Here is a 26,676-nt window from a genome sequence, read left to right as displayed (position 1 = left end):
GACTTGAAAACCAGCAAGCTGAGAGTCACCTGAAGCTAGCTATCGAAGTCAGATAAACTTTTGAAATCCAAGAATGTGTGGGAGTGGGCTGTTTATCCAATAAATAATATTTAATTCTAGAATCTAGATTTTATAGAATTTAATATGCCTCCCAGGAAGTTTTATGATTTGGAAAACTGCATGAATTAAATACATATTACAAAAATCCTCTATTTGGAATGTAAGTATAACCATTCAATCTTTATTCCTAGGAAACAAAAATCATTCCACTTCCTCTAAACGTATTATTTCAGTTCAGGTGTTTTTGACTGCCAGTAACATTTCCAAAACCAAAGCGGATTAAACAAGGAAAGTTATCAATATAGCTCATGTAAGAAATCCAGAGGTAGCCCATCCCAGGTGGGAAATTGAATAGCTCAAGTATACAGGGCTATGGTCAGCACCTCTGCCATCAGCTTTACCTTCTAATTGCAAGCCTGTTGTATCTCCAAGCATCACTACCTCACACAACCACATCCAAGGCAAAGACAAAATAGTTGAGACTTTCTATTCATGTTTCTCTTTCTTTTTCTCAAAGAAAAAACATTTCTCAAAAACTCCTCAGTAAATTTCCCCTTATTATTTAGCTAGAAATAGAACACAGATAGGTAACTAAAATTAAAAAAAAAAATTGTTGGAAGGGATCTTGAATGATTAAACTCTCTATTGTGTTCAAACAAGTATGCTATTAAAAATGAATGTACAGCTTGGGGAGTAAATGGGAACAGATGCAGTGACCCATCAGAAAATCAGAATGGATGTCAGGTGCCATAACCCAGAGCGTGTTCAGTTGAGAGCTGGCTGAACTGACGTGTCTTCATCTAGCCTTTCTAAGTGTTTAGATAAAAGGATTTAAGATAGCAGGTGATAGAAACCCAAATTGCCTTGTCTTCCACCAAACTGTAATGCCTTGGGGGCAAATAGTGTGTTTTACTCATGACTATATCCCTAATATCCAGAATGGGGCTTGAAACTCAGAGGGCACTCAGTATTTGGTGAATTAATCAATAGACAAATGTAGTCAATCACAGAATATCTGGATTTGCTTCACACCAAATTAAGAAGTTCTTTTCCTTTTTAACTTCCATCATCTGTTACATTCTTTAACTACATTTTCAATAGTTACCATTTTTAAGCTTTTGTCTTTTTATGCAGTAAAACTATAGTTGGTTAGAATATTTTATTAGTGAGATGATGAAATACCTAACCAGTTCATCATTGGGATTATAGAGTTTGGGCGGTCTGTGACTTTTGAAGGAAAGCAGAATTTGACATCCTAAAATATTTCTTTTTGGCATAAGAATTATTTTAGGCTGAGTATTTTTAAGAAACAACAGATACAGGAATAGCTCTGGAAACTGAGTAGAAGTTACTTAACATTTATGAAGGAAATCTCCATTTGTAAGGGTATCTTTCTCTCTGCACTAGGAAGAGAAGGAGGACTCTACATCTCTAGAAAATTTTATCAATAAAGAAGGTCACAACCTAAATCTGCATAACAATCACACCTTTATTTACTGTACTTTTCCTTATAGCCTCCCTTAAGTGGCACCCCTACCCCCAACATCTTTCCTCTTTAGCTGGAGATGATATTTAAGGTGGTGGCTCAGGCCACCTCAGGAAGTTACTCAGTTTTCCTGGGTATTTCCCATGTATACAGGAGGTATACAGCTAATAAACTTGGTTGTTTTTATCCTCTTAATCTTTTATTACAGTGGGTATCTCAGCCGAGAACCTAGAAGGGTAGAGGAAAATTCTTTTTTCCTTCCCTACACTGTATTTTTGAATCAAATAAGTATAATATAAATGTTTCAAAATAAGTATATTCTCCCTGGGTATATTTTGCTTCTACTGTGATGGCAGTTATGAGGTTAGAAATAACAATGAATTTTATAGTTAAGCATAAAATTTCTGCTTCCTCTTTGGGTGGAGACATATATTAGCTAGATTTCCTAACTTTATAAAGTCCAAAATAAAAGTTATCTTTAAGAAACACCTTGCTTTAGTGTACAAATATAGTATGCCTTAAAATATGGATAAATAGGGCTATGATAATGAAATTGCCTTCAAATTATAAACAAAAGGCTGATTATGAAATTAACATCTCATTAAATAGGTCCAAAACAAATTTATACTTTAAAAGAAACTAACTGCACCAAAGGAAAAATACTATGGGAAAAACAAAACTTTCAAATGTGATTAAAGAAAAAAAAAAATCTAACCAGAGAACACTATTAATACAATATTTGATGTGCTAAAATACTTTTAATTATTTCCGAATTCAAACCTGCTTTCTCTTACTTGAAATTGTTGCATAACTCAAAAGTGCCATTATAATTCAACCCAAATGGTAGGGTACTTCAATGAGCTGGTGGAATTGATTCTGGACATTAAAGAGATGCCGGCATAGTTATAAATTGCTATTCTAATCGGGACTGAAGAGGTTAATTCAAGATTCCACTAAAAAACAGACTGGCAGAAATGTTTCCAGGGCGTACTCCCCCCCCTTCTTTCTCTCTCTCTCTCTCTCTCTCTTTTTTTTTTTTTCTCAGTAGGGGTTTGGAGAAGAGGTTTGGAAGGGAAGGAGAGGGCTGGTTCCAGGCCCCCTGCATTCCCCAGAGCACCGTTAGGGAAGGGGGAGGGCTTCCTGCCCAGGCAGCCATCTGTAACATTCTGCGAACAGCAGGAACCTGGGCTGCTCCAGCCAGTAAGCCCTGGTGAGGATTCTGTCTGCATTCAGAGAGGAGTTTCCCCTCTTATTTCTTGCATTCTCTCTGCCTCTCCGTCTTTTCTTTTATCTGTCGCAGGTGAGCAATGGGGCTGGGCTCTAAGTAGTTGCTTGTATAAATAAAATAGCATCTCAAAGATGTCTGAACAATACTGTAGGGGACACTGGTTTGACCAGTACCAAAATACCCAGCCTGCCTCCTGGAATGTGCTGGCAGCAAGCTGGGAATGTCATCATTCCAGCTAATGTCACACTGTGGAACACTTTCTGGGATCAGTGGACGTGTGTCTGATGTTCCCAAAAGTTACTGCTTTCTAGGCTTGAGTCAATTAGAGCTGGCTTTTTTGGAAGTGGTGTCATTTAAAACTTATTTTATGCAAGTTATTTTTGTGCCTATAATTTGGGGCTCACACGTCTGTTATTTCCTCCCGTCCTTGGCGTGCATAATATGCTGCCTATGGAAAGTGGTAAAGAGTGACTATGGAAAAAGTAACAAGGGGTTTTTACTTTCAACATCTGGAGAAAACACATTTAAGGAAATGCTAACAAATAGGTACAGGGATTGATAAAGTCATTTATATAAAAGAATTTTTCAAATCAGTTTTACATAAAGCATACAATAAGAAGTTAACAATGAGCCTGATCTCACTTAAGAAGATGCAGTTCACATCTTTTTGTAGGGTCAACCAAATGACTAATGTCAAATCTCCAAAGCACATAGGTACAAAAAATTTTCTCAGAAAAGAATAAAGGCATAGGATTCCAATTTTCAAATTTTCCTACTTTCCACTTTTCAGTAAAGCTTTACTATTATATTTAACTTCCTGGCAGCAGACTAAAGAAACAAGCAAATTATACTGCAGAATATGAAACTTAAAAATCAGAAAGAAACCTTCAAGAAGCATTCCAGTGCAGAGATAAATATTAAGACAAACCATGCACCCATAGTTTTATTGAAAAAAAAAAAAAGTACAAATGTGAAAGTACTCTAGTCTTATACACCAAAATTACTTAAAGACAAAGTATGATTCAAGGGAAAATAAATCATAATGAATATCTACTACTGTATTAACCAAAAGAACGGTGGCTACATTTCAGCACAGTTTTCTACTTCGATTCTTTCACATTTTTATATCTTAAAGTAAGCATTAGTAAATATTCCCATCTGGTCTAAGTTTTTATTTTGACCCTGAATCACAATCTTGTATCAGTATAGCCTAATTGATAAAGGCATTGCATCAAAATTTGAAAACACGAAGAATCAAATATAATAGCTTCATTTTTCCTAGAATTACCTGGTGTTGAGATGAGAAAAAAATTTCAAAATCTGTATTTTGTGAAAAAATATGTATCAACAGAATAACCAAACACTGAAAATTGCAAGATCAGGTTTGTAGAAATTTATAAAGCTTTAGAAAATAAGTGGATTGCTTCCAGGTGTGTGGGACTAGTGCTTATGGGGTTACAGTACCCTTGATGGAGGATGGGGGAGGCACTTCCTGAGGTTGCACTAATTCCCTTCCTGTGTCCAATCATCTTGATGTCAATGTCCAGGATCAAGCTGTGAGTTTTAACATCTCAAAGCTTAATTTCTGTTAAATATTGCAAAGCAAAGGACTAGTACTATCACCAGGATGATGTGACTGCCATATAATACCAGAAAAACAAAACAGAACAGACTATTTGTTTATAATTTCACAATGACAAATAGTTATTCTAAAAAGGATACTGCCCTGATCCACACCATCAGTGCTCCTTACCTGTAAGACAGGCCACTGAGGAATCCAACCAGTTAATGAATTTGCAGTGAGAACTTGCTGTGTAGGATAAGAACAGCCCAACTCCTTGTGACCAGCACATTTCCTTCACGAAGGCAGATTTTCCTTCTTTAAATAAATGGATACACAAAATAATGTTACAGTCCAGAACGGAGGTCCTGGGATCCATTTTGTCTCTTTAAGGAAAATTAAATGTTGGCTGATGTACAATTCTAAAGTACAAGTCTCAGCAAATGATTTTATCTCCTTCATGCCTGTATTTTTCCAGACATTGTTTGTTTTATATAACTTCTAAGCACTGACAGCAGAGATTACTTCCATTTATTGATTTTTTCAAGGACTATTCTAGAGAAATGGTTATTGTGAAAATTCTCGAAACTTATGGAAGCCTCAGTGTTTCTGGGCTAGAGTAGGATATTCGTGAGCTCTTAGCCATGTATATGCCAGTAAGAGACTGAAAGTCACTATGGGGATGTCTATACCTGGTTAACCACTTTACATTGCCCATGGGGTTAATCAGTAAAACCCATAAGTAAGAATAATTCTTCCTATTTTTCAGATGAGGAAATTCACTTTAGGTAACATTTTCTAATCATTCCTCCGGTAAAGACAGAGAAAGTATTTGAATTAGATCTCTCTGACTTCTTGGTAGGACAACATGGACATTCTCTATTTTGACCTATACTTGGCTAAAGAAAGATAATTCCCCATAAACTAGAGATAGGTTTTTAGAGAACAGGAATAGTGAGGTTTAATTTATATGTTCCCAGAAACCAGTACAGTGAAAGCAAACGAGAGCCTCACTTAGTATTTGCTGAATGAATAAATGAATTGTGTGAACTCAGTAGGGTTTAATCGCTACCTTGGAAAGCTGTAGATTGAACATAAGATAAAGTGATTTGTACTTTACTAAGGTGTTTCCTTCAAATATATAATAATCCTTTAAGGATAAGAATAGTGTTAAGATTATGCTCACAGTTTTGGAATTTCCTCTTTATTTAAATGGTTTTCTTAGAATTGTCATATAGAAGAATAAAGGGTTTCGTATCCACACAATTTAAAAATATAGTCAGAGCATAGCATCACTAATAATTAAGAAACTGCAAATTAAAACTACAATGAGATACCACTTACGCGCATTAGGATGGTTACTTTAAAAAAAAAAAAAAGGAAAATAACAAGTGTTGGCAAGTGTGTGAAGAAACTGGAGCCCTTAAGCACTGTTGGAGAGAATATAAAGTAGCATAGCAACTATGGAAAACAGTATGATGGTTTGCCAAAAGGTTAAAAATAAAATTACCATATGATACAGCAATTCCGCGTCTGGGTATATGCTCAAGAGTTGAAAGCAGAGCCTTGAAGAGACATATGGACACCCATGTCCATTGCAGCATTATTCCTAATAGATAAAACATGTTAGCAACCCTAGTGTCCACTGATCGAGAAATGGATAAGCAAAAGGTGGGTGTATATATACAGGGGAGTATTATTCAGCCTTAAACAGGAAGGAAATTCTGACACATGCAACAACATAAATGAGCCTTAAGGACATTATGCTAAATGAAATAAGCCAGTCATCAAAAGACAAACGGTATGATTCCACTTCCATGAAGGAACACTTAGGATAGTCAAAATCCTAAAGACATAGAATGGTAGTTGCCAGGGGCTAGGGTAAGGGAGGAATGTGGAATTATTAATGCTATAGAGTTTCAGTTTTGCAGTGATGTGGTTTTGGAATATAGGTGAAGTTCAGTGGGGTGGAGTCCAGAGCCAATGACCAAGAAAGAATTCTTGAGGCGTCTTTGGTGCAAAATGGTGGTTTATTAAAGCACAGGGACAGGACCTGTGGGCAGAAAGAGCTGCTGCCCTGGGGTAGTGAGGGGTGGCTGATTTTATACTATGGGGTTGGGGGAGTTAAGGGAAAAGGAAGGTTTCAAAAGGATTTTCATGTGTTAAAGAAGACTCAGAGGATATCAGAGGCCTTGCCATTGTCAAGTTAAGGTTGTTTTTCCCCTCCAGCAAGGCATTAACATTAAGGTAGTCAGGAGCTTCCCGGAAGAATAACACATGTGTATCATCCAGGAATGGGGGGTGGGGGAGGTTGCCGAGTGTCAGATTCTGCTTTGTCCTCAGCTTGCCTTCTGTTCCCTCATCAGCAGGATGAAAAGAATTTTGAAGATGGTTGGTGATGATACTAACAGCACTAACAATGTGAATGTGTTAGTACTGCTGAACTGTACATATAAAAGTGGTTAAGACAGTAAATTTTATGCTATATGTAGATTACCAAAATAAAAATACTGGAAAAACTATAATAAGAGAAAGACATTGGTCCATACAGACAAGTCACTGTTTGGACTCTACTCAGCATTAGCCCTTCCCCGTTATTTGGTTTATTACTTTAATGTAGCTGAGTCTCATTATTTAATTGTACTTTTTAAATTATTATTGAGAGGGAGGGGGTGAAGATCTGTGGACCTTGCTTAACTATGTAAATGAATTTAGTAGCTTCCAAGTTAAAATAATCTCTTTTGTACCCCAAAAGTTCTTTAGAGCCAGTGCTTAGATATCACAGGAAAATATTGCTGAGGATTGTTAAGAAAACCAAGCTATAAGAAAATTCAGGTCTTTAAGAAATGCCACTATACTATGAATTATTTATTGTCAGTAAGATGTAAATTATTAAGGCCTAGGCCTAAAGAGACAACAGGAGTTAATGAGCTTTGTCTCTTGTCTCACGTTATATGGATTCTATGAATTGATTTTGGAATTCTAGCCTTTTGAGCAATGAAGTTTCCAGTGGCCATATGATAGCTTATTTAGCCAGCAGCCAATTAAAATATGTATTTAAAAAATTCAATTAGTAAACATTATTGATCATATACTCTATGCTAGCCCTGAGTAAGTAGGAAGTATACAAGTGTGACAAACATGGCTATCTTGGTATATGTATTTTAGAAAGTAACAGTTCCTAAATCTAAATAGTTACTGTGTATGCATGTACATGGTTTCTCTTTGAAAATCAACTGCCCAAAATTTCAAATGTTGTATTCTTCTATTAGAGTTTATAAGTAGTAGAGGTCAATTCACACATTTACGGTTAAAAAGATCTTTGATGAATTTTGCTTTAAACCATTTAATAAAGTCAAATAAAATTTTCTTCCTTCAGGGGCTCCTGGGTGGCACAGCGGTTGAGCATCTGCCTTCGGCTCAGGGCGTGATCCCGGCGTTCTGGGATCGAGCCCCACATCAGGCTCCTCCGCTATGAGCCTGCTTCTTCCTCTCCCACTCCCCCTGCTTGTGTTCCCTCTCTCGCTGGCTGTCTCTATCTCTGTCGAATAAATAAATAAAATCTTTAAAAAAAGAAAATTTTCTTCCTTCAAATTTTATCTTTTCTGACTAATTATATAAATTCACATATTTAAGAATTTATTTAAAGGGACCAGTAAGCAGGTAGAGATATGTAGAAGGCACTCTCGATATTGATTGAAATCATCAAGCCTGCTTTTAGCCATGGAACATGTTTTTATGTGTTATTAAAGAAGTTATTCAGAAGAAGGCAGTGTGGTACACTGTCTTGATTTTTCAGGAGAGCCCTGGTGTCCCACAGCCTTCTTCAGGTGTCATGAGGACACTTGACTTTCAAAGAGAAAACTGAACTGACAGAATGTGAACAGTTATAATTCACACACAAGTCAGCTCCAAAAACTCCTAGAAATAACCAGGTGAAGTTCTTTTGAAGGATGAGGTAAGTTTTTGTCATCATTCATGTGCAGGTAAAACCTTCCAAATTTGAGTTTTAGTTTCAGAATGAGCACAATTACTCCCCCCCCCCTAAAAAAAAAAAACAGGCCAGGCTGGGGACATTCATAGGAGACAAGTCTCCATTGATACATTTTACCTGGCATTTATCTTCTACCCACTTTGGATTCTTATTCACATTCCTGTGAAGAGATTTAGTTTCTTAGATTCAGTTTCTCTGGAATTATAAATGTGTTCGTGATACATGGAAGAGGTGGTTGTTGTTGTTGTTTTTTCAGAGAAGTTCAGCAGGTACATCAGCAGGAGGCACTTGTGATACCAAGGAAGCTTAAGCAGAGGAGGCTGGGAACCTCAAGAGCAGTATTCATCAACTGAAAGATTCACAGCACTGGCTTCTGCTCTGGCAAAGTGTATGTCTGGTAAAGGGTAGTAGTAAATAGTCTGTGGAGAAAAAAAGAGATGGGTCAACACTGGGTTGTATAGATGAGTCGTTACTCATCTATGACCGGTTATTAATGAAAGCAGTCACTAAAAGCTTCCAAAAGGTATAGATATGCAATTTTTATTTCCTAATTGCCAGTTGTGGAAAGAGCTTTGCAGAAAAACAAATCCTGTACTGGTGGGGAACAGAGACAAGGAAGGGAAATATCTGGAATATGGTGATCTCCTTTCTGGCTGGCCCAGATTAATTTGGTCATTCCAGAGTGGTTTTATCCTGGCCAGGCAGCACCATCAAGGAGTGCCAGTATAAAGGTGGGTGGGAGAAGTGACCACTCTCCCCCACAATGCACATGTTATAAAGTTTTTTACTAAGGTGGAAGTAGAGACATGACAATTGCAAGACTGTCATCTGATCTGGTAGTGATAGATTTCACCAAAAACTGGAACCTATATTTTATATTTGTTTTGATTTATACTTAACATTTGTAATGTTTAGATATAGCAAAACAAGTTAAACTGTACATATGTTCCACAACTTGTGTAGCTAATATCATGCATAACCCACATAAGGTTAAGTTGTCACCTGGAGGTGAGGACAGGGGCAAGTGCCCTGGTTGTTGTTAGTGGTAAATTTATCATTACAATCAGGTTAAAACATAATTACTATAACAAGGTAATTTTCATATTTGCCTAGTGACAGCCAAGGGGATTACATAATTTGTGAAAAGTAAAAACAGTAACAGAGTAACTTTTCTTGGTTTAGAGTTTTTTTGGTTTAACAGTGACCTCTTGGTGCCTGTCCCACTGTTTATTTCTACAGTCACATTGTTATCTCATCCAATCCGCACAACCATACTATATGAACTCCATTTTACAGATGAAGAAACTGAAGAGGCTTTATCCAGAAGGAAATAAAGCTGGAACGGGAGCTCTAAGTCCAGGAGTCTGTACACCTCTCACCAAGCAGGCTCTCAATAAACACATTCGTCCACAGAGACTGAGGGTTGCTTCCTGAATGTCCTTGTTTTCCTGAAAGACCTTTCAGCAAGAACGGCTCTGAGAAATAAATTGGGGCAGAGTAATTTAATGCTCTTGTGTCGCTCTCTACTCATTGCCTCTCTTTTGAATAAGAACGCATTGTGCATTCATTTCTCAGCAATATTGCAGAAGATCACTAACTAATTTAGGCTTCATTCAGGAAATAAATAGCAGGTTCTAATATGGGCTTGTGAGGTGCAAATACATGTGTATACATACCAGCATGAATGTACATCAATCCCTTTGCTCTGCTCAGTCACAACAATTACTATGAAAGCTTCAGTAACTTCAACTTGGCAAACAGAATGATAGGTCTGGGAACCAAATGTTAGCCTTAAGTGTGTTTTTCTGTTAGATCATTAGGTTTCTTTTTTCTCTATTTAACAGATGTGTAGAAATTAAATGGGTCTGGAGTCACTAATATTTTATGAATATGAAAAGCACTGTCCTTCCTGTGAATAAAGCCAACCATTACCCCACTAATCGATCTAAATAAAAGATTTTCCTGCACTAACAAATAGTATTTTCTGATGATTTTAGTTCCACTCTTTATCCTGTTCACCTCTAGAAACCTAAACAAAAAAGCCTATCAGGCTGTGAATAGGAGAAAATCCTTACTTTCGCATTCTCCTCTACTTGCCTATTTAAACTTGGCTCATGTCCTCTTCGAGGAGGAGTGAGTGGCAAGTCTGCTGCCCCCAACATTGTAAGCAACACCAGAACATGTGTTATGTCATCACAAACGAATCAGTGTATGGAATAATAGGAAGCGACTTTGGAAATTACCTGCTTTAATTTCCTCCCTCTAAGGGCGCCTGGGTGGCTCAGTTGGTTAAGCGTCCACCTTCAGCTCAGACCCTGATCCCAGGGTCCTGGGATGGAGCCCCACGTCGGGCTTCTGCTCAGCAGGGGAGTCTGCTTCTCCCTCTACATTTCCCCCTGCATGTGTGTGCACATGCGCGCTCTCTCTCTCTCTCTTAAATAAAATCTTGAAAAAAAAAAATTCCCTCACTCTATAGAGGAGAAAACCAGGGTACAGAGAGGGAAGTCCTCTGCACAAGGCCACAAGTGTAACAAGGGGCAAATCACGTTTATTGATATTAATACAGTTCAGCCTTCACTGTTCGAGGAAGGGCTGGTGGCTGTGAGTAGCTGTGACAGGGAAAAAGAATAGCACCGTTGCTACATGAACAAATTTCTTTTATTCATTCGGTGTATTCGGTCACAAGTTACTATACATGTAGTGAGCCTTCCAACACGCTAAATGTTAGGGATGCAGTTCCTAGCTTCCACAGGCATCAATCAGAATGAGTTGTCCTTAACAAGCCAAGGCCATTGAGAACTCTTCATAGCAAATGAGTATTGGACCAAGACAGTATCTCCTGCCACACAGAGTAAGAAGATTCAAGGGATTGTACATTAATATTTTCAAAATCAATCATGGTTGCCACTTTCTATTATCATGAAAGACAATATAGCAAAAATAGAGCTAGGACCCTGACTCACATAATTCACTGATTCTTGAATTGCAGTTTTCCTATTGTTTAAAAACATTCTGTCTCTCTCTCTTTTTAATTCTTTTAAGCTCTGGAACAGAGGTAAAAAGATGGGAGGGTTCTTTTAGCCAGACATTCTCAAAGAGCTAAAGGAGAGAGAGAGAGAACAACAAAAAACTCAATTTATACTCCTTTAAGAATGCCAGGTTAGGTAAAAGTCAATATCACTTTCAGCTAAAAATTCAATTTCAGGAAATACGTCACATTTTTTATAGAAAATATATTTTATCATTCAATTTTTTTTAAGAAACAGAAACATGTATGAGTGATTATTTTTTTGTAACAGGATTACAAAAAATGGAAGAATTAAAAATAAAATTCCTAGAAGGCAGGGGCAGTGCCTAGAATGTCTTTGTATGTCCAGGTCATAAATGATTGCTAAAATGTAGTGAGCACTCAGAGACTTTTGGCAAATCTCCGGAAGTATTAAAAAATCCTAGAGATAAAAGCTAATAGAAAATATGATTAATTTCAAATAGAAAATTGCCTCACTCATTCCACAACCAGTTCACTAAGCAAAGAAAATGGAGAGGCTCTAACTTCTAATTCTAAATGGCACAGTGTGCTGGTTGATCCTGGGGAAGACAAATCTGGTTTGAAATACTTGTTCTATCATTGTCATTTCAGGAAGATTCAATAATGCTGGCAACTATGAAGACCAAGTAGCAGAAGGTGATGTTTAAATTCCTAAATTCAAATACAGTTAAAAAGGCCAAATTCTCATTTAATATTTTAAGCAACGTTTCAGAAATGATACAGATCATTCCCTATATCTCCTTTATTCCAGTGAGATGCATTATTCCCCAAACATTAGAAATCCTTTTCTGGTTTCCTCACATTGAGATCTTCTACAGCCAGTTGTTATTTCTATCTCTTAAGGACATGGACAGTTGTTATCAAAGCAGAGAAGAAACTGAAGTTACAGAAGTGACTGAGAACCAAAAAGGATTTACTTAATCTGTTATTTTATGTGAAAACAGGCCAAGGGTTCTAAAGAGGAAAGTGAGTCTGTTTCTTGACAGATAATTACCGGGAGGATAGTTTTAGTGACCGTTCCACTGCCAGAAGAATCCACAAATTGGGAGCCTGGTCCATCCATTCCCCTCTTCTGCTATTTCAGCAAGATAAGGTGGTGTCCATTATCCCCACTGTCTATGCCCTGGGCTTTCCATCTTTCTCTAGCAATCAAGGACAGTTGCTTTCCTTGTGTCAATGCCAGTTGCCTCACCCAAACCCCATTTTCAGAAATCAGTGGAATCTGCCTTCAGTTAGAAAATTTCCAAAAAACTTCCTAGGCAGAATCATGGAAATTAAAGATGTGGAAGACCTCATTAGATCATCTAGTTCATCTATTTCCCATTAAGGAGTTTTCCAGATGGAAGGTTTTCATATGCTAGATGCCTCCTCTCATTTCTGCAGAGCCTAAAGTCAGATTTTGAGCATCCAAGCCTAATGTGGAGAGGTGAATAAGGCCTGCATTCAATAATTTCATAGACAGAAAAGTGCCTTATCCCAAAGGTGTTATCATATTACAACAACTTTTGGATGGAAATAGGTGACACCTCATCAGCACAGTTATGTGAGAGTGTTGTATGGTCCTCCAAGCACCGTGGCCTGACATTTCTCTTGCAGAGAGCAGGTTTGGTTGCTGTATCCTGAGCACAATGGAACCCATTGGGAACTCAGTTTTTTTCTTTCCGTTTCTTTTTTCTTTCTTTCTCTTTCTTTCACTCTTTCTCTTTCTCCTTCCTTCCTTCCTTCCTTCCTTCCTTCCTTCCTTCCTTCCTTCCTTTAGTTTCCTACATAAAGGAACTGCTGCTTGGGGGATTCTCCCAGAACTCTTTTGGAAGAGAGGAGTGATGTCCTATGGTACATAGGTAAATCTGCAGGAAGACATCAGTCAGTAATAGACACTGTTTTCACTAGCAATTCGTTTATGAATCTTCCATTCCTGTATTTCTATCAGCATCACATAATGCTGTCAAAATATGGTTTGGATTTCATCCTTACTAATTATATTAAAGGGCCACCTTAGGTAGGTGCCATTGTGGTTAGATGGTTATGATCACATTAGGGCCTAGAATAACCTTCTGATTTTTTTATAATACAGAAACCCAACTTTAAAACTAGTAGAGGGGGAATCCTGGCTTACTTTCTTCCTTAGCTGTATATATTTGCATAGATTATTTAGCCTGAGTTTCAATGTACTCATTTGTGCAGTGATTTTTCATAAGGCAAGATAAATGTTAAACTGTCTGGCCCGGGCTCAATGCAAAATAAATAATAGTTTCTTCACCCCCCCTTTTAATGGTAATTAATCTAGGAACCTTGGAAGAATCCCCAAAATAAGAAATAAATGTGAAAATATTTCCCCCCTGCCTCACTTAAAGAAAAAACCCAAATTAATTTTACATTATTCTGGTTATAATACTTTGTTTCTGATGACACAGCTCCTTGTGTACTTTTTTGGAAGACAAAGGAAAATCTTGCATTCAGTGTAAACAATTAAAAGAATTTCAAATATTAAGCCTAAATCCTATAGTACTCCATGAAGCCCTTGCCCTGACATATTAAAATACACTTTAAAACACTGAATAATATTGGAATTGTCAGACATGCCTTACTCATGGGTCGAAATGGTTAAGTCTCTTGTTGCAAGTAGCAGGAAACAATTTGAACTATTTGAACTAATAAGCACAAAGGCAACTTACAGGAGTGATTTGGAAGCATCTTTTCTTGAAATACTCTTCCCTCAGATACTTCAAGTTTTTCCTTTTCTTCCCCCCAACTGTTATTCAAATGTCACTTTCTCAGTGAGGCCTTCCTTCACCTCCCTTGAAACAATTACAATCCCCTGCACATTCCCAATACACCTTTCCCAACCTGCTATATATTTACTCATTTATATTGTTGATTTTCTACCTACACTTACAATATGTAAGGTCCATAAGGGCAAGGATTTTAGATCACTTTATTCATTGATTTTTGTCTCAGCAACTATCACAGTACCGGACACGTAGTGAGAACTTAGTAAATATTTATTGAATAAATGAATGAATCTGAATGTCATGGAATCCAAAGAAGAACAAAAACTTGGCTTCAGAAAGAACCAAGGTCATATGCTTTAGAAGCAGGATTATTTCAATCTTCCCCCTGGAGCTCTGCCATTAACAAGGAAGTCTATTTTTATGGGTAGAATGTGTCTTCTGAAGTCCCGAAGTTCATTCTCTGTCAACATACTCAAAAGAATTTGTTTGAAGGTGGGTGTAACTGACTTGCCTGCCATTAGCATCAAATGGCACCTCAAATATTTCTGCTTAGATGCAGGAACAGTGGCCAACACTCAAATGCTTACCAAGTAATATGAAGGTGTGAAGCAGACTGGGTGTGATCCACTGGAGAATAGTGTAGCCTAGTAGTATACAGCAGGGGATAGTGTGTTGAAGCAGTGAACAAATTCTCCGTTTAAAGGGTGAAGCCCCTATCCAGTCTGGCTGACATTCTATTGGGCCAGAGCCCACTTTTCCCAGAGCCTGTGATTTTCAAAAGAAGCTGTAAATAGGGATCTTGCTATACAATCTCCTAATTTCAAAATTGCGACAACTGTTTGCAATGTTTTATTAAAATACACCTCGAAGGTCATGCAAAACATCTTTAGAGGACAGATGTGGCCACAAGGCAAGGTGTTTGTAAGTTGTGGGCTAGAGAATCATCCAGCTCTAGTTATTTGAATTTTATAATCTAAGCCATCTTCACTTTATTTGTAACATTGATAAAATTACTAACAAAACTTGTTGCTTTCCAAGCGAGATTTCTAATATACATACTTTGTAAGTTTTTTCCTTCTAAAGAACCTCTTACATTCCCTTGATTATTTTAGTGATGTCCATTAGGACCTTTTCTAGTTCTTTCTACCTCCATCTCCCTTGAGTGCTAAGTAGAACAGGTGAGAGAATATTGAATTTGCACATGGGAAATTCAGGTTCTATCCCTGGATTTGCCTCTTACTGGTTGTACAAACTTGAACAAAGTTATCTAAACTATTTACAGCTATGCTCTTCCACTCTTAAAATAAGAATGACAGCACCTGATTCTTTTCACCTGATGTGAGGCTGTGAGCATGAAAGAATTTATAAACATGAAGGGCTGAAAATGTAAGACTTATCTGAGTATAGCAACACCATTGCTTTATATGACAGTTAAATCCCACTGAATGCTTTATTTCTAATAAAATGCTTTATTGCCAATAAAATTTTTTATTTCCAATAAAATTTAGAATGCATAATTGCATGGTTTTGTTGTTGCTGCTGTGACTGCAGCAATATTCTGAAATGTTCTCCAGACACTATGATCTTTTCCTTAGGCTATAATTTATAATTCATAGTGTAGTACCTTATAAATTTATCTTCCTTGCAATCTAACTCATCCCATTTTTATTTTCAAATCAACTTTCTGCATATCCTCTTTTCGTTGTCAATTATCTCCTTTCAATCATCCCCAATTGTATTTATGAAGTCATATTTGATCCTTCTTTCTCATTTATTCTTCATTTTGAATCACTTTCCTTGTTAATCTCTAACTTTAAAAATCATATCCAGATATTATGAGTTGCTCAAGTAACATGTTTTTCATGAAGCTCCCAATTCCTCCAACTTAAAATTATCTCTTACTCTTCTAAGTATCTATATATAACTTTGTTGATTTAAAGCTTAATACATTTCATTTTGATTACTGTTTGTATTCACATATCAAAGTAAGTACAATGACTCAATCTTGTTCCGTTCTGTAGCCTTCACAACTCTTAAAGTAGGACTTTATATATAATAGGTACTCAAAATAAACTGGATGAATGGATTTGTCCTTAACTCTATTTTCTTTATTTTCCTATATCAAAGTTAAGTGTTATTATTTTTTTATTTTCACTGCTTTCATTATATTCTTGTATGTTATACTTGTCAACTCAGTATTTCATCAGGCAGAAGACCCTGGAAATTACAAAAAATAAAACTTAACGGATTCTCTCTTTTTTTTCTAGGTAATATATTTAACATGTTGGTTAGGATTATGTTCCAGCATCAGTCCCTAGGGAATCTTGACACTAACACTCTTCTAAGTAGAGAAATGATCATTTATTCCTACACATTGCTTCCTGTCATTAAGCCATTTCCGTACTTAAGACAAAACATTTTCCATAACAAGGAAACCAATTTTTTAAAAATTCTTTGACCACCTATAGGATGCACACTTGTCAAGTCTTTCTGAAAGTAGAAACAGAATTACATCCTATTTTGTCAATATCGCCTCTGAGAAATCTAAGAGACTCATGTATTCAATAATCTTTGTGGCGAAATTGCTAAGTGTCAGGCACCGTAAGAAACCGTAAGGTCACATAGAAGAAAAGCCCATTTAGTGCTCAAGAAGCTTGACCTTGACAATTGGCTAAGTGCTCAAATGAGAGGAAAGAGGGACAAATCTCTAACTCTACCTTGGAGGGAGGCCCATGAAGGTTTAATTGAGGTAGACACTTCAGAAGAGCCTTCAAAGAAAATCCACTTGGTGTTCAAAAGGCAGGAAGTGCATTCTGTAAAGAAAGGGATTAGCAAATGAGAAGGCACAGAGGCACGCACCAGCATTCCAGTGCGGTGACCTACATGCAGGCTGTCCGGCCTTTCTGGGAAGGAGCCGTGGAGTATGATACGACCAGAAGAGACCCCATTGCAGAGGCCTTTGAAATATTTTATCCAATAGTCCAAGTACTTGAACATTTGCAAGCAGGCAAAAGGAAAAATAAGATATGTCCCAGAGACATTACTCTGACGGAATAAAGGAAGTCCTAGGGAAGGTACAGTTTGCAGGTTATCTAAAAAATCTAGTTCAATGCTCTAAGCCATCAGCAGCAACAATAAGGAAAGGAGGGGACAGGATGTATTACTGTGGAGGTTTAATCAATAGGAACATACAATTGTGATTGAAATAATTAGTGGAGCATTATTTTCCCCTTGTAGAAGCCACGTTTCATATCTCCCCCAAAGTTATATTTTTCTAGGAATCTGAGATTCTATCATTTTTTCCAGGTGCTGCCATCCTGACGAGCATGGGGATACGAATCACCACTCTGAGGTTCCCAGGTTTGCTTCCAGTTTCCTCCCAATGGACACTGTGCACTGGAAACCATTAGTCTTTGCTACCGCAAGTCAGCTTAGTATGACAGTTTGCACATTGTAGCCAAAGTTTCACCGGGGTCCCTGATGACTTATTTAGATCTAGTCTTTTAATTCAATAGAGAACATAATCTTTACTTACTCAGTACAACTTTGTTTTTAGATGTGAACCTGCCATACTTTGTGCATCCTTTGTTTTCCTTTAAAGATGATCTTATTTTCCCTTCAAAGATTGCTGTTCACCCCCAATTTCTCATTTAACTTACCCATGAGCTATAGTTGAGTTACTGTTTTTTTATGTGACATGCATTTTTTTCTTAGGTTTCTACTAAGATTGTTATAGGTGACTCCAGGCTTCCTGTGTTCTAATTGCTCTCTAAATGATTCCTATTTCCGTTACTGGTTTATGCCAATAAGTGAGGATAAGGAACTATGAGACAGAATGGCATTCTGATACATTACATATTATATACCATGAAATTAAAACTGTTGGGTCTACCCTTAATTCTGTAATTTTGTTTTTTTTTTCCAGAATCCTAGAAATATAATTAAAGTACATACTAATTGTTCTAGTCATTGCATATATTCACCCTAGTATTGTTTTTAAGCACAGAAAAAATTGGAAACAACATAAATGTACTAAGATGGCATATTCAGTGATTCAATTATGTGTATTTAGATGATGCACTAAGCAGACATTAAAAATTATTATTTTAGTCTGCATATTTTGACACGAAAACCTATTCATTATATACAATGAGGGAAAAACACATTGCACAATTAGATGTGGAGTATGGCCTTACTCTGTGATAGCTTTCTTTTTATATGACTTTGAGTGATAGAATTTCAGGTGACTTTAGGGGCACCTGGGTGGTGCAGTCAGTTAAGTGTCTGACTTTTGATTTCAGCTCAGTCATGGTCTCAGTGTCGAGATCAAACTCCACACTGGGCTCTGCACTCAGCGGGGTGTCTGCTTGAAATTCTCTCTTCCCTCCCTCTGCTCTTGCCTGCCTCCCTCCCTCTCTCTCTCTCTCTAAAATAAATAAATCTTTAAAAAAAAGAATTTCAGGTGACCTCGAATTTTAGCTATTTTGTATTTTCTGTCAAAGGGAGCACATTGAAAATTCAGAACACTTCTCTTTTTATTTCATAATACTTGTCTTGGTTTTGAGTTTTGCTAAAATTTTCAGAATAAGGTATTAGTAATACAAATGATCAATGGTATATTTGAAGAATGTTTTTATGTGACATTGCAAAACAAAACAAAATAAACCAAAAACCTTCTGTAATTTTCTCTAAGTTAGCAGCCCTTGTCTGACTAGAAAGAAACACTGGACCTCACCTGTCCTAAAGTCCAGTGGGAGTTCATTTCACAAATGGTAATGCTGCCATGACTAAATCTGACACTGCAGAATGATTACTTCTAGGTTTATATTTAAACTTTAAGTTGTGTGTGTGTTTTTTTAATGTAAACAGGGTTGTTGTTGTTTTCTTTTATACATTCTTTGTTGAAAGAATCCCAGCTCCCCACCCGCCTGTCCAGGGCACAAGGACATCAATTAACATTACTATTCCGTACTAAGAAAACGAAAGGACAGCAACTGGACAAGTTGACATTCAGATCTGTTCTTATTTTCTTGGTGGTACACATCCTGACATTTTCCACCTGATAACTAGTGTTGATATACTGGGTGCATTTCTCTTTCCTTTTATTCGATTCCCCTTTACTCTGGCAAGTCTAATAGGAAGGGGAGATGACTTCTTCCAGTATCCAGTGGGTTTTTTTTTTTTTTCCTTCACAATCTGGAAAATTTCATTATGAAATCTGAAACTCAATATTATGCCACCAACACATTTTGCATGTTAATTTGCCAAGAAGATAAATCACATTTTCTCATGTTTCCAGAATCCCCAGGATTATAGGGCATCCCACACTTGCTCCCTGGATGCTCGGCACTGGAGCCCCATCTGGTTTTCTTTTCTAAACATGTTCCCCTGAGATTTTCTTTAATTTGAATTGTATTAAATTCATCAAACTTCTTAATGAGCCTTGGGCCTTGTTCGACTTGTGTGGCGGTCTCTCCTGGATAGTAGTGGAGGGGAATCTTAACTGCCTTCAGTCCGTGCACTTCTAGGCGTTCCCATCAGGTCTAAGCCCTGTTTCACATTATGTGAATGTCATAAATAACTTGGTTGAAAGGGTCAGTGTTTTCTTATCTTGAAGAAAGTCAAAGGGCAGTTTGCATTTATCTAGGAAATGTACCTCACAGATGCTAGTCTTAAAAGCTCCTCAGGGGACGGGTGGGGAAATACTATTATCCTTACATAATTCTAAAAACCTGGGGGGTAGTGAACAAACTGCACAAATTCTTCTCTTTCCTTTTCATCAAGGCCACAAAGGAAGAAGAAAAAAAAAACCCTGGTAATTTCATTTTTCTTACAATTCGGTTTCTTCTCAGTAGTGTATACTTTTCTTGTCACGTCTTACCTTATGTCCTTTAGGATATCTTTTATTTGTACACAAAGTGGGTTGTAAGAGGTTTCCTTTGGTAGTATCCTGGAAACTGTCTCAAGTATACCTCCCCAAATCACAAGAGCAAAGCCAAGGTTTTTTCCTTTTGTTTTGTTTTGTTTTGCTGTGATGAACTGGAATCTAACCTAAGAAATTTAACTCAAATCAAGTTTTTAAGAAAATAGAGTTTTGTAACTGTATTTTAAAGGCCCCCTACACAGTCTCCAGCTGTCTGGATCTGTTCCTGGATGGAAATCGTAGATGAAGTCTGTGATAGCTCCCTATTGAATTTTCAGGCCACCACCCAGTTTTAGTTCATGCTATCTGCTCCTCGCCAAATTCCACTTCCTTTAGACTATAACCCACATTCATTTATTTATGTTTGAAGTCTGGGAAAACCAGCTTCTAAATACTAAGAAAGTTGAATTTTACCAATTCACCTTAAAGAACTGATAAATGCCTGCAAAATTCTTCTTTAAACAAATATTTTGAGATAATTCTACTGTATTGTTGACTTCTGTAACTGAATACAGGTTCTTTTTTCTTTAAATCAACTTTGTTGAGGTATATTTTACATACAACAGAATGCACTAAAGTTAAGTGTAGGGTTGGATCAATTTTCACAAGTACACATACCTGTGTAGCAACCCATTCAATCAAGATAGAGAATAATAGTTCCAAACCCCCACCCCCAGAATGCAGACACTACATAATTTCTGAGGTAGGAATGAGGCTGGCAGGTATGGGAGACTGAAAGCCGGCCAGTATAGCTGGCTTAGTTGAAGAAGCAGAGAAGAATGACATGAAAAGACGTCAGACAAGCAGGTGAGATCTGATCTGCATGAAATAAAGTTTGACCTTGTGTCCAATATAAAGAAGCCACTGACATGTTGCACGGAGAAGAACAGTATGATCTGATTTACATCTCATTTTCCTTCCATCTCCATCTGTCCAATCCTACACTTTCCACTGGCCTAGCCCCTATTTCAACCTTCCTGATCTCATCCACAAGAATCTTTAGGGCTTTTTAAAAATATTTTTGTATTAAGCAATCTCTACACCTAGCATGGGGCTCGAACTCATGACCCCAGTCGAGGCAGCCAGATGCTCCTCTTTGGCATCTTTTTTACCCCCTGAACTTTCCTACTACGTTGTGTGTTCCAATACTTATGCCACTGCTTCCATTCTACCTTCTAGCATGTAAAAGGGATGGAAGCAAAGATGAAAGGAAGAACTTTTAAAACATATTGTCACACTGGCCATGACACTACACTGCATAATTATTCTAATTGGCAATTTACTGCTATGTAAGTAGTTATATGAAGAGTGGGACACTGTAGAGAAAACAACCATTTGTTAAATGCATACTTTCTGGCATTACTCCAGATACTGTCGGAAGCACTATACAGTATAGCATTTAATTTAGTAACTACCAGGCTTAGTAGATGCTGTTTGCATTAGCGAATGAAGAAATAGTTCCAGAGAACTAAATCAACGTGCTCAAAGTCACCTAAGTGGTAAGAATGCCCAGGTCTTTATGGAACCAGAAGCCATTCTATTTTCCTAATCCATGATGTCTCCTTAAAATTGAGATTTTCTTTCTCAGAGAAATAATATCAGCACTTTAATTTGATTCTGTTATGTCTGATTCTGATACCCATGCTCTTTGCACCTAACCCTTCCACTTTCAGAAAGGAAAAGTTGGCATGATCTCTAGACTGAAAGGTCCAGAATAAATTTAAATTTATTCTGCAGAAACTTTTATCCAGAGATGAAACAGAAAAACCTTGCACCAGCAGGGAGGAGGCCAGTAATCTCCCTCTGCGTCCTCGGTGTCTTTGAAAGAGAACATGGTTGTCAAGTACCCCAGAATTAATGATATCTTTTGATGGAAGCATAAGAAGTTCTGTGCTTCAGGACCCCCAGCCACAGAACAGGAAATGAAGCTGCTTCCAAGAGAAATGAAGTTGCCTCTCTGGTAGGGGGAGTGAAGGGGGAGGACAATATTTGAATGGGCAATTGATCAATAGGAAGACTACTATAAGGTGATAAAAGAACTGTAAGTCACAAAATTATTGGCATACTAGTTTAAATAAAAGGGATTGTCTCCAGCCATGCTTTATGCAATGAATTCTTTGACATATGTTTCTAAGTATTATCTTTAACAACGCAGGTGCTTCCATCCAGAGCCAACCCCTCTCTTTACCTAGGATAAAAGGATTCCCTTGGACTATTTATCTGATCGACCAATCAGGATATGTGTTTATTTTGTTACTAATTTTAACTAGAGTGTTTGCTGCTCTCCACTGTCCCAGACATGGTGTGCTACAGTTTTGGATGTGTGACTTTTCACTGACTATATCCAGGATTAATTTTGAAATCGTTAAAACATAGGAACTCACTGAAAATTCTTTTTTTCAATTAGATTTCTACCTGGCAAAAATTTCAATAATTCTGGGTGAAGTATAAATGATCCAAGTTGGTTTAACATATGAAAAACATGTCTTACAACATTAAAGGAAGTTAATATTTAACATGACCCTTTGCTGACATATAATTTATTTTGTAATAATTAGATCAGAATCTAGAAATGATAACTAGATCATATAAAGGGTGTATAACAATTACAAATGCATTACATGATCTATAATATCTCCTATGAATATATTATTAGATGGCACAGAACCATACTAGCTGGTAAAGTGATTTTCAGCTCAAAATAGAATATCTGAGTTGTTACTAAGAGTTTTCAGATTGAAAAAACAGTGGTAGCTCTGGCATCAAATTATTCATCTTGGTGAAGAATAAGAATCTCTTTGCCTATGTAGAAACAGGTTTGTAGCATGGCGTGACAATCTTGGTGAAGTTTTCTTTTTTTTTTTTTCCTCAATACATTTAGAACTAAAATTCATCTGGCTTTCCCTAGGTAGTTTTTGATTTCAGTAGTACTGTAAGATAGTCGCTTCTTAAAATTGGTGTGAATAAAAGACCCTAATCCATACGCCCCAGATATTTCTTTCTTCCTGAATCTACTGGAATACTATTTAAAAGACCCTAGAGAGATTCAGCAACACATCAGGACCCTTTGTCCATTGTAACTGACTATAAAATACATTGAAATAGTATAGGTGTCATCTTTAGTGGTTTCGCGGGGAGGGAGCGGGGGGGGGGAGCAGGCAGCAGAGTCTTTTGACTTTGTAGATTAAAAAAAAATGGCCCTGACTTGTCTACATTGCTTCTATTTACAGTCCTTTGGAAATACTGCCAAGAATACAGGGAGAATGAAAATGAAATTCTCTCAAACTGTATCTATCTACCTACCTACCAATCTATCTACCTACACAATATTAGATTTATCTGAAGGTTTCCTGCAATACACCAAATATTCTTTTAAGAATAAAGAATGCATTAAGATGTTAAGAATGCTTCTCAACAAACACAAATCAGCACATCAGAGCCCTGATGTGTGCTTGGTCTGAGTTAAACCATTACTTCTTGGGTCTTTCTTAGGGACCCTTCTAGAGGACCCAACTAAATAATAATAATTCAAAGTACTAAGAAATTTTAAAATAGGCTAATGTGGTTTAATGTTAAATGTTTATCTATCTATCTATCTATCTATCTATCTATCTATCTATCTATCTATTAATCAAAGGTCTTTGCACTGCTACCACCCAAGAGACAGATTTCAGCCCTTTACTTACCGAACTTCATCGTTGCTGTTGCTGCTGCTTTTACTACAAGCAAACTTTCCTTTACTCCCATTACACTTTACTTATAACATTTTTCAGACCTTTGAATATAGATCTGGCAGTGGAGATACATCTGGAACCGATTATCTAAAAGAAAAAAAAAACTCATCAAAATAAATCATATTTAAGAAATTACTTTGCAATTTCTCATCCTACTCATTGATTGATCACTTCAGCATTATTGGGTGAATTGCATATAAAAAAATGAATAGAAAGTTTTGTTTTTCTTTGGGTTAATATTAATCAATTCCATCAAATGCTTACTATTCGGAAGTGTTTTTGCAGGATACTTGATCTCATCAACTTTGAAGGTATAAACATAAGATTCATATCTCTGATGAAAGCAGTATCAGGGTTCTCAAAATTCACGAATCCCCAAGAAGGTAATGCCTCAAATGTAAACACTGCTAGTTGCATTTATTCACTTGATTCCTCTTGATATGTTAAAAACAAAAACAGTGACAATAGTAGTCTTCATGAAAAGCATTGTTATGGTGGCCTCACTTCTCCAGAGCATCAGCTAGAATTTGTGTGAGGCCAGGAACAAGAGATGGTATTTCTTTCTAAAGTTACCTCTACAGGGACACCTGGGTGGCTCAGTTGGTTAAGTGTCTGACTCTTGATCTCAGCTCTAGTCTTGATCGCAGCTCAGGTCTCTATCTCAGGTCAGGTCTTTATCTCAGGGTTGTGAGTTCAAGCCCCACACTGGGCTCCACACTGGGTGTGGAGCCGACTTAAAAAAAAAATAAATAAATGAAGTTACCTCTATAAATGTATCTTTCAATTTCTCATTTTTATGTTTCTCCTTTTTGGAAATAATTAATCCTTTGAGAAAATACAAATTAAAGTGTGTTTGCTCAACTGAATTTGAGACTTTCTTTAGAAGAATTCCTTTCATAAAGCATGGATCAAATCTAAGCTCATATTTTGAATATGGAAATTCTCTTGGTGATGAAAGTTATACTTAGCAAATGTGGAATGTGTGCTTCATACTTTAAGTGTTCTTAAAAATAATAACCATGCCAGTGAACTTCAAGATGATGAAGTTTAATGGGCCCTGGAGTCTGAACAGATCTCACTGGTTGGATCCAAATATAAACTTGCAACCAGAAGTGTGTGTAGAATCAGCACAAATCAATAGAGAATCATGGCTCTGGTGGGAAAAACATGTGTGCCAGTCAGAGGAGCCCCTGGCTGGTGTAAGTGATTGAGGAATTGAGAACTTTGGCTCCACTAAGTGTAACTGGGTGCTAGACAGAATTCCACTAGGAAACTTTTGCTGAGATTAGAATAGTTTGTAAAGGATGCCAAGAAAAGCATAGTTGGTGCTGCTAGGGCAGACTAAGGCATGAAAAGTGAAATCATTAGACATTATACAGGATTCTAAAAGATGAGGAACTGTCTAATAAAAAGTGTTGTCTTTACTCTTTGGACCTGCTTTTTTGTTTGTTTTCTTTTTCCTTTTCCCCCTCCTGTCATGGTCAGTGGTTGACCTACAACTAGGTTCAGTTATTTGGAATCTCTGGCACTAATGTCATCTGGCCTCGGATTTCCAATTAATTATTTTGTGAAATAGCTACTATCTTAAAGCAATTCATTTATACTGGCAGAAGGTCAAAGCTAGTGTCAGAGTTTTGAGTGCCTAAAAAAATGGGAATGTTTCCTTCTTATCCTGACAATGAAAGCGAGTAGGTAGTACCAGAGGGAAGTATGGGATTTCTGGCATGATTGGCTTTTGCTCTGCACAAGAAGGAGAAGGAATGATTTGGAAAGGCATAGGAGATTTAGCTTTTACCTGGATGGATCATGTCAAGTTTTGGTTTTCCCATTTCTCCTGAATTTCATTTATCCTTTGGACAATGCTCTAATTTTACAAAATGGTTGTGAAAACACTGCTGACAGCTGAATTTACACCCAGGGGTTGTCGTGGTCACCAGGAGATTGGGTCTGCAGTGAGTGAGCAGAAGAATCTGGGAAGAGGCAATGGGCACGGAGATATTATGTTAAAAAGACTTTCTGTTAAAAATCCATCTTAAATGTCATAAGACACCACCACGCACCCTAACTTTTTCCAACCAATATAGTTACAGGGTAGTTCAGCCCTCAAAAATAGTATGAGAATATGAAAAAAGTAAACCAAATTAACATGTTTATCATATTATTTTAAGTCTTCAAACATCTTTACTATTACTGTATTAGGAATTTAGAATTAAAAGCTGAATTTTTGCCATAGACTAAGCAGGTTACCTTATTTTCAATAGAGTCACGGAAAGAAAGGAATCAAACCAATCAACTGAAAACGATTATTTACTGAATAGTACTCTGTTGATAGTTTAGGAACTAAACAAGTCCTATGACTTATAATCTAGTAACAAAGAAATGTTATCTATCTATTCCTTTACCATTCTTTGTGGAAAGCTGTAGACTTTTAGATATTCTTTACATTTCCTTGGAGCTGTGTACCTTGCTGTGAAGGAAGGAGGCAGACAGCTGCATTTACAGACTGTCTACTTTAAGTCAGGTGTTTTATACACACTATCTCACACAATCTGGATTAACTGCTACTTGTGGGAAGCAATATAGTGATCTTTTTAGTGAATAAAAACACAAACCTCAAAGGGAAAAAATAACTCCATCAAGGACATATTGTTAATAAGTGGTGAAGTTGGATTTTAAACCAAATCATTCTTAAATACAAATCCATATTTGATTTACTTCGCTGACAAGCTAGAAGTGGAAAGCAATTAAACATATTTTTAAAAACTTGTACTTTTACCTTTAGCACCCAGGAGTGGAAAAAAAAAAAAAAGTCTGCTTCATCCGCACTTCATTCATTCATTAAGAATAGCTTGGAGCATGGTGCCTGGGTGCCTTAGTCGGTTAAGCATCTGCCTTTGGCTCAGGTCATG

At 37.0% G+C, this 26,676-nt stretch overlaps 1 long non-coding RNA gene across 1 annotated transcript in view; it reads right to left on the bottom strand.

Annotated features, from left to right (window-relative positions):
- The window catches only part of LOC103658837, a 46,967-nt gene that overhangs the window by 7,623 nt on the left and 12,668 nt on the right, over nucleotides 1-26,676 (bottom strand). The window contains exons 2-7 of the long non-coding RNA XR_567290.2: nucleotides 25,563-25,737; nucleotides 23,720-23,854; nucleotides 16,828-16,923; nucleotides 8,447-8,748; nucleotides 5,846-5,944; nucleotides 4,528-4,653 (exon numbers count right to left, since the gene is read on the bottom strand). This is a non-coding gene — a long non-coding RNA (uncharacterized LOC103658837). The remainder of the gene's footprint in view (nucleotides 1-4,527; nucleotides 4,654-5,845; nucleotides 5,945-8,446; nucleotides 8,749-16,827; nucleotides 16,924-23,719; nucleotides 23,855-25,562; nucleotides 25,738-26,676) is intronic.

Source organism: Ursus maritimus, unplaced genomic scaffold (genome assembly GCF_017311325.1).
Source record: "Ursus maritimus isolate PB19 unplaced genomic scaffold, ASM1731132v1 scaffold_3, whole genome shotgun sequence".
NCBI lineage: Eukaryota > Metazoa > Chordata > Mammalia > Carnivora > Ursidae > Ursus > Ursus maritimus.
The sequence above is the reverse complement of the archived record's forward strand: the minus strand, read 5'-3'. Positions and strand labels throughout refer to the sequence as shown.